Source organism: Ovis aries, unplaced genomic scaffold, assembly GCF_016772045.2.
Source record: "Ovis aries strain OAR_USU_Benz2616 breed Rambouillet unplaced genomic scaffold, ARS-UI_Ramb_v3.0 scaffold_85, whole genome shotgun sequence".
NCBI lineage: Eukaryota > Metazoa > Chordata > Mammalia > Artiodactyla > Bovidae > Ovis > Ovis aries.
This window is the reverse complement of record NW_024599827.1, coordinates 708,920-720,808: the sequence shown is the minus strand read 5'-3', so window position 1 is coordinate 720,808 and position 11,889 is coordinate 708,920.

Genomic DNA, 11,889 nt, shown 5'->3' with positions numbered 1-11,889 from the left:
AATAAGGAGTTCATGATCTGAGCCACAGTCAGCACCCAGTCTTGTTTTTGCTGACTGTATGGGGCTTCTCCATCTTTAGCTGCAAAGAATGTATCACTCTGATTTTGGTATTGACCATCTGGTGATGTCCATGTGTACAGTCTTCTCTTGTGTTGTTGGAAGATGGTGTTTGCTATGACCAGTGCGTTCTCTTGGCAAAACTCTGTTAGGCTTTAACCTGCTTTCATAGGTAAGAGGAAGCTTTGTGAGTGATGAAATGTATATACCTTGCTCTGGATCATGGTTACCTAAGTACATACAATTGTGAAAACTCATAAAATTGCATGTTTGACATATGAGCATTTTTTCTTATATGAGTTATAACTCAATAAAAAGAGGTGTATTTTTTTTTTTAAGAAAGGCATGTATGCCTTGCCTTGAACTGTCTTGCCTTTATGAAATCTGACATAGAGTTAGGTATGGCATTAGACACACTGGGTTCCAGTCCAGCTGCAGGACCTTGGAGAGGTCACATTTCTACCTCTGAAAGCAAAAATAAACTAAATCACAAGATGGCTATGAGAATTAAATGGAAAATTGATGTTAAAGTGTTTAACTCAGTACCTATCACCTGCAAAATTCTCAATAAATTTAGCTATTTCTAAAAAATGTTTTAAATAAACGTGGGCAGGAGTCCCTTAGAAGAAATGGAGTAGCCATCATGGTCAACAAGAGTCTGAAATGCAGTACTTGGATGCAATCTGAACAATGACAGAATGATCTCTGTTAGTTTCCAAGGCAATCCATTCAATATGGTATTCCAAGCCTATGCCCCAACCAGTAACGCTGAAGAAGCTGAAGTTGAACAGTTCTATGAAGACCTACAAGACCTTTTAGAACTAACACCCCAAAAATATGTCCTTTTCATTATAGGGGATTGGAATGCAAAAGTAGGAAATCAAGAAACATCTAGGGTAACAGGCAAATTTGACCTTGGAATACGGAATGAAGCAGGACAAAGGCTAATAGAGTTTTGCCAAGAGAACGCACTGGTCATAGCAAACATCCTCTTCCAACAATACAAGAGAAGATTCTACACATGGACATCACCAGATGGTCAACACCGAAATCAGATTGATTATATTCTTTGCAGCCAAAGATGGAGAAGCTCTATACAGTCAGCAAAAACAAGATGGGGAGCTGACTGTGGCTCAGATCATGAACTCCTTATTGCCAAATTCAGATTTAAATTGAAGAAAGCAGGGAAAACCGCCAGACCATTCAGGTATGACCTAAATGAAATTCCTTATGATTATACAGTGGAAGTGAGAAATAGATTTAAGGGCCTAGATCTGTTAGACAAAGTTCCTAATGAACTTTGAATGACGGTTCGTGACATTGTACAGGAGACAGGGATCAAGACCATCCCCATGGAAAAGAAATGCAAAAAAGCAAAATGGCTGTCTGGGGAGGCCTTACAAATGGCTATGAAAAGAAGAGAAGCAAAAAGCAAAGGAGAAAAAGAAAGATATAAACATCTGAATGCACAGTTCCAAAGAATAGCAAGAAGAGATAAGAAAGCCTTCCTCAGCAATCAGTGCAAAGAAATAGAGGAAAAGAACAGAATGGGAAAGACTAGAGATCTCTTCAAGAAAATTAGAGATACCAAGGGAACATTTCATGAAAAGATGGGCTCGATAAAGGACAAAAATGGTATGGACCTAACAGAAGCAGAAGATATTAAGAAGAGGTGGTAAGAATACACAGAAGAACTGTACGAAAAAGATCTTCACGACAAAGATAAATCATGATGGTGTGATCACTCACCTAGAGCCAGACATCCTGGAATGTAAAGTCAAGTGGGCCTTAGAGAGCATCACTACAAACAAAGCTAGTGGAGGTGATGGAATTCCAGTTGAGCTATTTCAAATCCTAAAAGATGATGCTGTGAAAGTTCTGCAGTCAATATGCAAGCAAATTTGGAAAACTTGGCAGTGGCCACAGGACTGGAAAATGTCAGTTTTCATTCCAATCCCAAAGAAAGGCAATGCCAAAGAATGCTCAAACTACCGCACAATTGCATTCATCTCATATGCCAGTAAAGTAATGCTTAAAATTCTCCAAGCCCGGCTTCAGCAATATGTGAACTGTGAACTTCCAGATGTTTAAGCTGGTTTTAGAAAAGGTAGAGGAACCAGAGATCAAATTGCCAACATCTGCTGGATCATGGAAAAAGCAAGAGAGTTCCAGAAAAACATCTATTTCTGCTTTATTGACTATGTCAAAGCCTTTCACTGCTTGGATCACAATTAACTGTAGAAAATTCTGAAAGAGATGGGAATACCAGACCATCTGACTTGCCTCTTGAGAAATGTATATACAGGTCAGGAAGGAACAGTTAGAACTGGACATGGAATAACAGACTGATTCCAAATAGGAAAAGGAGCACATCAAGGCTGTATATTGTCACCCTGCTTATTTAACTTCTATGCAGAGTACATCATGAGAAACGCTGGGCTGGAAGAAGCACAAGCTGGAATCAAGATTGCTGGGAGAAATAGCAATAACCTCAGATATGCAGATGAAACTACCCTTATGGCAGAAAGTGAAGAGGAACTAAAAAGCCTCTTGATGAAAGTGAAAGAGGAGAGTGAAAAAGTTGGCTTAAAGCTCAACATTCAGAAAATGAAGATCATGGCATCTGGTCCCATCACTTCATGGCAAATAGATGGGGAAACAGTGGAAACAGTGTCAGACTTTATTTGGGGGGGGGGCTCCAAAATCACTGCTTATGGTGACTGCAGCCATGAAATTAAAAGACGCTTACTCCTGGGAAGGAAAGTTATGACCAACCTATATAACATATTCAAAAGCAGAAACATTACTTTGCCAACAAAGGTCCATCTAGTCAAAGCTGTGGTTTTCCCAGTAGTCACATACAGATGTGAGAGTTGGACTACAAAGAAAGCTGAGTGCCGAAGAATCGATGCTTTTGAACTGTGGTGTTGGAGAACACTCTTGAGAGTTCCTTGGACAGCAAGGAGATCCAACCAGTCCATTCTAAAGATCAGTCCTGGGTGTTCTTTGGAAGGAATGATGCTAAAGCTGAAACTCCAATACATTGGCCACTTCATGTGAAGAGTTGACTCATTGGAAAAGATTCTGATGCTGGGAGGGATTGAGGGCAGGAGGAAAAGGGACTGACAGAGGATGAGATGGCTGGATGGCATCACCAATTCAATGGATGTGAGTTTGAGTGAACTCTGGGAGTTGGTGATGGACAGGTAGGCCTGGCATGCTGCGATTCATGGGATCGCAAAGAGTCAGACAGGACTAAGCGACTGAACTGAACTGAACTGTAGGACAGCTAAAAATGTGTATTGTTCTGGTTTGAAAATGATATGCAACTCTGGACAAAATTTCAAAATCAAAAGGAAGCACCATAAAACAGTTACGCTAAAGGCATAGGTGTTCTCCGTGGAGCAGCCTCTGGACACAGCTGGTATCTATTTCTTACTTGGGATCATTACAAGAAAATCTGGCACTTTCTGTGATCATACACAAATCTGTCATCATCGTGTCCTACTTCATCTTTTTACCCAGGTGTCAAAAGGGAAAGGAAAGGCTGCTTGGAACAAGCACTAAAAGGAAAAAAACCATGATTATTGGAGGTGGTCAGCTTCAGCTTTTTAAAAGGGAACTCCCGTTTTCACCTTTCCAGAGGGCTCTATGGCAAATTATTTATTCAGCTTCAGGTCTCATCTGAAGTTTAAATTAAGAATTAGTGGAGAAGTAAGAATGGAATTCAAATTTATCTTGAACCTGTCTGCTTAATCCCTGCTCCATGCTAAATCATCTTTCGTCTCTCTCAGTCTGATCCACTTTTGAGAAAGAGAATGCATTAGGGCATCCCCGGAAAGACCCTCCTCTCTTGTCCTCTTGGCTCTGCTTGGAGAGTCTTGAGAAGCCGGCCCACTGCACAGAGTTTCTCCTCCTTCTCTGGGACTTTTCTGGCAGACCTAGCTGGCCTGAGACAACCCCTTTCCCAGGCTGTATGTCTTGCCTTGAACTGTCAAGGGGCCTTTGTGAAATGTGAGGTAGTATTTTGAAAGAGTTAGATTTGGCATCAGACACACTGGGTTCCAGTCCAGCTATAGGACCAAGGGCTCCATCTTGGCTGTAATAACCCCCCGCAGTTATGACAATGAGCTAGTCAAGGGAAAATGAGATAAAGGACCCCTTCACCCCACCTGATGGCAGATTCTCTGTGTGCTGCTCAGAGAGCCCGATGGGCAGCTAACCAGAAAGCAGCTCGTGGTGGTCTTTGGCCGGGTTGTCCCCAGCCCATCCTCCCTTCTCCTCCGGCAGCCATCTGTGACATTCCTTTTCTTTCTGCAGAGACTTTCTGGGAGCTTGGCAACTGGACTCATTGTTCTGCCACGTGCGGCCACTTGGGAGCCCAAGTTCAGAGACCCCAGTGCCTGATGGCCAACGGGCAGGAAGTGAGCGAGGCCTTCTGTGACCAGCTCCGCAAGCCACGGGCTGCGTTCCAGCCCTGTAACATCCGGGACTGCCCCCCAAGGTGTGTGCAGTCACTCTTCTCTCCTTGCTACCAGTGTTTGACTTGTTTTAAAATGCATAGTAATTTGGACTGAATATCTCAGCCACTAAGATTTGTTTTATGTGGACTATACTAGGTGCTCAGCAAAGTAGTTTATGTGGATCACTTCAGTGTCACCTGTCAAGTCAATATTGTTCATTTTCTTTTTTAAAAACTTTATTTTATTTTATTTTTTTGTTATGCTACACCATGTAACCAACCAGGGATTGAACAAAGTCCCGTGCACCAGAAGCTCAGAGTCTTAACCGCTGGACCTCCAGGGATGTCTCCAGTGTTGTTCATACTCTATTGAACAGTTGGAAAAACTCGCCTAGGCCACACAGTTGTGAGTGCCAGAATTCAAATCGGGTTAGTCTGAACAGAGCTTCTGGTCTTAATTGCCACTCTCACCTGCTCCCTGCACTCACAATGTACCTTAAGAGCACAGGGAAGTTGGCTTCATGGGTTCACCTCAGAGATATGGCAGTAGGCCAGCATCACAAGAGGCACTCATGAAAAGCACCATTCCTTAGACTCTACCCCCACGGGTGGTGTTGTTCAGTCGTATGTCATGTCTGTCTTTTTGTGACCAATAGACTGCAGCACGCCAGGCCTCCTTGCCCCTCACCATCTCTCGGAGTTTGCCCAAATTCATGTTCATTGCATTGGTGATGCTGTCTAGCCATCTCATCCTCTAATGCCCTCTTGTCCTTCTGCCCTACATCTTTCCCAGCATCAGGGACTTTTCCAATGAGTCATCTGTTCTCATCAGGTGACCAAAATGCTGGAGCTTCAGCTTTAGCATTAGTCCCTCCAGTGAATATTCAGGTTGATCTCCCTAAAGATTGACTGGTTTGATATCCTTGCTGTCCAAAGGACTTTCAGGAGTCTTCCCCAGCACCACAGTTCAAAGGCATCCTCACTTCTTTGGTGTTCTGCCTTCTTCCTGGCCCAGCTCTCACAACTGTACATGCCCGCTGGGAAGACCACAGTCTTGACTATACGGACCTTTGTTGGCAGAGTAGTAATGTCTCTGCTTTCCAACACACTGTCGAGGTTTCTCATCGCTTTCCTGGCAAGAAGCAGTCGTCTTCTGATTGCATGGCTGCAGTCACCATCCGCAGTGATTGTGGAGCCCAAGAAGAGGAAATCTGTCACTACTTCCACCTTTTCCCCTTCTATTTGCCATGCAGAAATGCAGCCGGATGCCATGGTCTTAGGTTTTTTTTGCTATGTAGTCTTAAGCTGGCTCTTTCACTCTGTTCCTTCACCCTCATCAAGAGGCTCTTTAGTTCCTCTTCACTTTCTGCCATTAGAGTGCAATAACCTTTCGATATCATAGATGACACAAATCAATAGTTTTAAAAGTATCCAAAATCAAACTCATAATCTCCACCAAATCTGATCTGCCCCTAGTTCATGTTTCAGATCACAATGACTACATCGAAAGCTACCCACCCCCCTTTCCTCTCACTTCCATCCATTTCTGTCAGTTTCCCACTGTTCCCAATGTGTTTGTCATTCCTCACAGGGCCCACGACAGGAGCCTCCTGAGTTTTGTCTCCTCTCTAGAGTGCCTCGTCCACTCTATAAGCAGAAACATCTTTTATTTATTTTTTATTGGAGGATAGTTGCTTTATGAGGTCTTTCTACTGTATAGCAAAGTTAATCAGTCACTTGTATACATACATCCCCTCTTCTTTGGATTTCTTTCCCATTTAGGTCACTACAGAATGCTAAGTAGAGTTCCCTGTGCGATACAGCAGGTTTTCATTAGTTATCTCTTTTAACAAGTTCAGTTCAGTTCAGTCACTCAGTCGTGTCTGACCCTTTGTGACCCCATGAACAGCAGCACGCCAGGCCTCCCTGTGCATCACCAACTCCCGGAGTTCACTCAAACTTATGTCCATCAAGACAGTGATGCCATCCAGCCAAATCATCCTCTGTCGTCCCCTTCTTCTCCTGCCCCCAATCCCTCCCAGCATCAGAGTCTTTTCCAATGAGTCAACTCTTCCCATGAGGTGGCCAAAGTACTGGAGTTTCAGCTTTAGCATCATTCCTTCCAAAGAACACCAGAACTGATCTTCTTTAGAATGAACTGGTTGGATCTCCTTGCAGTCCAAGGAACTCTCAAGAGTCTTCTCCAACACCAGAGTTCAAAAGCATCAGTTCTTCAGTGCTCAGCTTTCTTCACAGTCCAACTCTCACATCCATGCATGACTACTGGAAAAACATAGCCTTGACTAGACGGACCTTTGTTGGCAAAGTAATGTCTCTGCTTTTGAATATGCTATCTAGGTTGGTCATAACTTTTCCTCCAAGGAGTAAGGGTCTTTTAATTTCATGGCTGCAGTCACCATCTGCAGTGATTTTGTAGCCCCCCAAAATAAAGTCTGACACTGTTTCCACTGTTTCCCCATCTATTTCCCATGAAGTGATGGGACTGGATGACATGATCTTCGTTTTCTGAATGTTGAGCTTTAAGTCAACTTTTTCACTCTCCTCTTTCACTTTCATCAAGAGGCTCTTTAGTTCCTCTTCACTTTCTGCCATAAGGCTGGTGTCGTCTGCATATCTGAGGTTAAATGTGTAGAACCGTGTATTATTAGTAGTCTGTAGTGTTAGTTACTAAGTCATGCCTGACTCTCTGCAATCCCATGGACTGTAGCCTGCCAGGCTCCTCTGTCCATGGGATTCTCCAGGCAGGAATACTGGAGTGGGTTGCCATGCCCAGTGCCAAGGGATCCTCCCAGCCCAGAGATGGAACCCACTTCTCTTACATCTCTTAGGTGTCCTTCATTGACAAGCCAGTTCTTTACTACTGGTGCCACATGGGAAGCCCCAGTAGTCTGCAAGTCACCATGAAAGAAAAGCACACACTGGGTGCCTTGAAGAGCAGAAATTTATTTTTTCACAGTTCTAGAAGTCAAGACGTCCAAAATCAAGGTGTTCTTAGGGTTGGTTTCGGTTACTGGCTTATTGACAACCACCTTCTGACACTATTGTTCTTGCTGAGTTGCTAAGTCATGTCCAGCTCTTTTGCAACCCCATGGACGTGACTGTAGCCTGGCAGGCTCCTCTGTCTCTGTCCTCACATAACCTCTTCTCTCAGTACACACAGAAAAGAGAGAGAGTTCTGAGTGTCTCTTCTACTTCTTACAAGGCCCCTTCCTCTCAGACTAAGGCCTCACCCTTTGGCCTCAATTAACCTCTAACCTCCTTAGGACCCTATCTCTAAATATAGTCACAGGGGTGGTTAGGACCTCACTGTATAAATTCTGAGGGATATAGTTTGGTCCATAACATTCTGCATTTTCCCCCAAATGTATGTCCTTCTCATGTGCACGATACACTCACCCCATCTCAACATCCCCAGAATTCTTTTTTAAAAATTAATTTATTTTTTAATTGAAGGATAATTGCTTTCCACAATTTTGTTATTTTCTGTCAAACCTCAACATGAGTCAGCCATAGGTATACATATGTCCCTTCCATCTTAAACCTCTGTCCCATCTCCCTCTCCATCCCACCCCTCTAGGTTGATACAGAACCATTGTTTGCGTTCTCAGAGACATACAGTAAATTCCCATTGGCTATCTATTTTACATATGGTAATTAAGTTTCCATGTTACTCTCTCCATGCATCTCAGCCTCTCCTCCCCTTTCCCCATGTCCATAAATCTGTTCTCTATGTTTGTTTCTCCACTGCAGCGCTGCAAATAAATTCTTCAGTACCATTTTTCTGATTTTTCTAGATTCCATATATATGCTTAAGAATATGATATTTATCTTTCTCTTTCTGACTTACTTCACTCTGTATAATAGGCACTAGGTTCATCCGCCTCATTATGACGCACGCAAATGTGTTACTTTTATGGCTGAGTATTATTCCATGTGCATATGTACCACAACTTCTTTATCCATTCTACTGTTGATGGACATCTAGGTTGCTTCCATGTTCTAGCTGTTGTAAATAGCGCTGCAGCGAACATTGGGGAACATGTGTCTTTTTCAATTTTGGTTTCCTCAGGGTATACGCCTAGAAGTGGGATTGCTGGGTCATATGGTGGTTTTATTCCTAGTTTTTAAGGAACTGCCATACCATCTTCCATACTGGCTGTATCAATTTACATTCCCACCAACAGTGCAAGAGGGTTCCCTTTTCTACACATCCGCTTCAGCAATTGTTGTTTGCATGCTTTTTGATAATGGCCATTCTGACCGGTGTGAGGTGATAATCTCATTGTAGTTTTGATTTGCATTTCTCTAATAACAATCAATATTGAACATCTTTTCATGTGTTTGTTAGCCATCTGTATGTCTTCTTTAGAGAAATGTCTTGTGTGGGTCTTTTGCCCCACGTTTTGATTCAGTGGTTTGTTTTTCTGGTAGTGAGTTATATGCGCTGCTTGTATATTTTGGAAATTAATTGTTTGTCAGTTGTTTCATCTGCTATTATTTTCTGCCATTCTGAGGGTTGTCTTTTCACCTTGCTTGTAGTTTCCTTTGCTGTGCAAAACCTTTCAAGTTTAACCAGACCCACGTGTTTACTTTTGTTTTTATTTCCATTACTCTAGGAGGTGGGTCATGGAGGTTGTTGCTTTGATTTATGTCATCGAGTGTTCTGCCTATGCTTTCCTCTAAGAGTTTTATAGTTTCTGACCTTACATTTAGGTCTTGAATCCATTTTGAGTTTATCTTTGTATATGGTGTTAGGAAATGTTCTAATTTGGTTTTTTTACATCAACATCCTCAGAATTCTTAAACCATTCAAACATCAATTCCAAGTACAAACCTCATTAAAATATCACTTTTTCAGGTACGGATGAGAAGTGACAGACAAAATTAATCCTCGCCGAACCCATAAAGGAAAATACAACATATTGTTGAAACACATAACAGAAAATTTGGATAAGTAAAGGTACTCTGAGTGCTATGAAGGAGCCCATTCCCTTAAATGAACCAGAACACATGCTTCCAATTCAAATTGCCATAGAATTCTTTTCTCAGAACCTCATATGATTTTGACATTCATATGGGAGAGTGAGTGAGGACAAGAGATTTTTAGAAAAACAAATCGATAGGAGGGTAGACTTTCCTAACGTGATGTCGGAGTGTCTTGCAAAACTGCTGTAAGTAAAACAGGGCAGCATCAGTGCAGAACACACTGAAGTCGTGCAGTATAAGAAAAGCACAGAAACAGCCCCGTTATAAATGAGTTTAAACCCAAAAGCAGTTAGTCAGAGAGGGAAGAAGAGTTTTTAAAAAATGAACATTATAAAACTACAGAAAGTTTTTTTAAGGACATGAAAGAATGTGTTGATGCTCCGTTGTGTCCAGTTCTTCGTGACCCTGTAAACTGTAGCCTGCTAGGCTCCTGTACCCGTGGCATCCTCCAGGCATGAATACTAGAGTGGGTAGCCATTCTCTTCTCCAGGGAATCTTCCCGACCTGAGCATTGAACCCATGTCTTCTGCATTGCAGGTAGATTCTTTACCGTCTGAGTCACCAGGGAAGCCCAAGGACTGTTAAAGAAGATCTAAATAAAGGCATTTATTTATGGAAAAGGCACTGTATATGTATGGATCAAAAAACTTAATATTATTCACGTGACAGTAAATTCATCTACACATTCAACACAGTCCCCATCAAAACCCTGGCTTCTTTGCAGAAACTGGCAAGCTGATCCTAAAATTCATATGGAAATGAATGATCCTAAATGGAAATTCATATGGAAATGAATGACCCTAAAATTCATATGGAAATGAATGACCCAAGCTGATCCTAAAATTCATATGGAAATGAATGACCCATATAAATGACCCAAGATAGCCAAAGCAATCTAGAGAAAGAACAAAGTTAGAGGGCTCAGACATGTCACTTTCAAAACTCACTACAAGTCAATCAAGACAGTGCAGTACTAACATGGGCTTCCTTGGTGGCTCAGCAGTAAAGAACCCACCTGCTAACGAAGGAGACGTGGGTTTGATCCCTGCATCTACTCACTCCAGTATTCTTGCCTGGGAAATCTCACGAACAGAGGAGTCTGGCAGGCTGCAGTGCACACTGTCCATGGGATTGCAGAGTCAGATGTGACTTACTGACTGAACAGCAACATGGTGCTAACCTAGCACAGACACATAGATTGATGAAATTGAATTGAAAGTCTAGAGACAAATCCATATATCTATGTCAGTTGATTTTCTACAAGAGTGACAATACCAATTCAATGAGGGAAGAATAATTTCTTTCTCATTGGTGAAGGACAACTGAATATGCAAATGCAAAAGAATGAACTTGGACTCCTAGCATATAAGGTATACAAAGCAGTAACTCAAAATTTATCAGAGACCTAAATTTAAGAGCTAGAGCAATAAAGCCCTTAGAAGGAGCTCTGTAGCCATACATCTTCATGCTTTGGATTAGGAGATGGTTTCTTAGATATGACTCGAAAAACAAGCTACAACAACAAAAATAGATGAATGGGACTACATGAAAACTTAAAGTTTTGTTGCTACAAGAAATGTGACCAAGCAAGTGGACAGTGCAGATGGTAGAAAATATTTAAAAATCATATACATGAAAGGGAACTTGTTTCTAGGCCTGTTTGTAAGTCCAACAAAGTTAGCCTAAGTAACCAACAAACACAATTGGCTATAGCGTTCTGCATTGTAATAGGTTTATGATACTTTTCACAAAAATAACACATAAAAAGCAAACAGAAAATAAAACATTCTTCATCTTACATTACAGGACCTTGAGGAACTATAGTAGTATAGTTACAGTAGCCGACATACAGGGGCACATTTGCATCTTTGACAGTTCTCAACTTGACGTTTCACGTGTAGGGGACTTACTGTAAACTGTGTACATTGAACAGTGACTTTTAGGCTATGTGAATTGTATCTCAATAATGTTGTTGGAAAATTTTTTAAAAATTGTATAAGAGAGAAAGTGGTCAACTAATTTAAGAGGAATAAATAAAGTGAGAGCCCAAACCCACTGCATAGAACAGAACAAATTCTGCCTTGATTAAAGTGCTCCAGTGTAGCCATTAAACTGGAATAGAACTACCATAATGGGAAAGACCTTTTCAAGCATAAAACAAAGGACAAGAAAAAATTGATATGGGTTACTGGTACAGAAAAATTTAAGAGCTGAATGTTAGTTTTTTTTCTGTAATTCAGCTCACCCCTACACACAAGCCTCCTTTTTTGCTCTAAGCAGGAAAACCCAAACTTGGCTGTAGCTTATGCTTTTACACACAGTGATTTCTGAACCTTAACCTGGTCAATTAGGGATTGGCCCTG